This window comes from Syzygium oleosum, unplaced genomic scaffold, assembly GCF_021117445.2.
Source record: "Syzygium oleosum isolate NSW1041296 unplaced genomic scaffold, Sole_v2.1 Sole_v2.27, whole genome shotgun sequence".
Taxonomy (NCBI): Eukaryota; Viridiplantae; Streptophyta; class Magnoliopsida; order Myrtales; family Myrtaceae; genus Syzygium; species Syzygium oleosum.
The window spans coordinates 2955573-2956980 of record NW_026607511.1 but is presented as its reverse complement, the minus strand read 5'-3'; positions in this window follow the sequence as shown (position 1 = coordinate 2956980).

Sequence of the window (1408 nt, the reverse complement as noted above, 5' to 3'; positions counted from 1 at the left end):
GCGATCCGGTCGACTCCAGCGGCTTGGGTTCACCTCCGACGGCGACTAGGAGTCGGGACCGACGACGGTATGGGCCGGGATTCGCGCGAAACGGCCGGCGCGAGTCCCGGCCAAACCGAGCCAAAAATCAGGGGAAAACAGGGGAGCTTCGCGGCCGAGGGGGGCTCACCGGTCGACGGCGCGTCTGGGCGGCTTCCGGCAGGTCTGGCGGCGTCGACGACCGCTGCTGGTTCTTCTTTAGCTCCGGCGGACTCTCGGCTCCCTCTCTCTTCTCTGTTTCACTCTCTAATCTCTCTCGGTCTCTCTCGGTTTCTCTCTCTCACTCTGTTTTTCTCTGTTCTGTTTTCTCTCAAAATGTCCGACCGGGGCTGCTTCCGGGGGTTGCCGGTCGGCTTGCTGGTGACGACGAGGCCGGCTGGGACCTGCAAGACCCTCCGAGGCTCCTCTCTCTTCTCGGTTTCTCTCTGATTCTCTCCGGCCTCTCTCCAAAAATGGCCGACCCCCGGGGACTTCTCTCTCTCTCTGACCTTAAGGCGGCATCGACGTGTCTCTCTGCCTCTCTGCGTCGGCGTGACCTCGGCCTGCACCGGCCTACGCCACGCCACGACTTTCGTGGCCATTTGCAGGCCGGTGCAGAGCAGAGCAAAAAGGGGGGGGGGCGGTTCAGTGAAGGTGCAGAGAGGGAGAGAGAGCCTGGGAGATGAGGAAGACGGGACTGGCCTTAATGGCCAGTCCCTGTGGCGTGCCCGCCTGGGCCTCCTCTGACCGGATGACGACGATGAGGAGCGGCGCCGCCGTGCGTCACGCCCGGTCGCGCACGGGGGAGAACAGGGGGAGGAGAGAGCGACCGGCGCGGGGGGAAGGAAGGAAGGAAGAAGGCGGGCGGGCCGGGCCCAGCGGCGTGGGGAAAGAAGAAGGAAAGGAAAGCGGGCCGGGCCCGTGCGAAGGGAAAAAAGAAAAGAAAAAGGGCCGGGGCCCGGGGGAAAAAAGGAAAAAAGGAAAAAAGAAATGGGCCGGGTCGGCCCAGCTCCGACCCGGCCCGACTCGATTTTTTTTTTTTTTGGTGTTTTTTTTTTTTTTTAAATTTTTGTTTAAAATTTAAGAAAATATGCTCTAATAGGCCCTATTAATTCACATATGCCTAATGTCTATATGCAATGCATTTAAATAGAAATATTTTTTTGTTTTAGGAATTAAAGAAAATTAATTCCTAAATTTTGTGTAATTAATTTTGGGCAAATCAAAAATAGGTGTCAACACTTGCCAAAAAGTGTTATTCCACACCTTCCGAAGCTCCCCTTCCTTCATCCTTTTTTACACTCAAATCTGTTTGCCTTCCACGTTTCTCGTTGTTCTTGCTCTGCAGCTCACTATCATCATTCTCTCTCTCTGTCACTGTCGTTTTGTT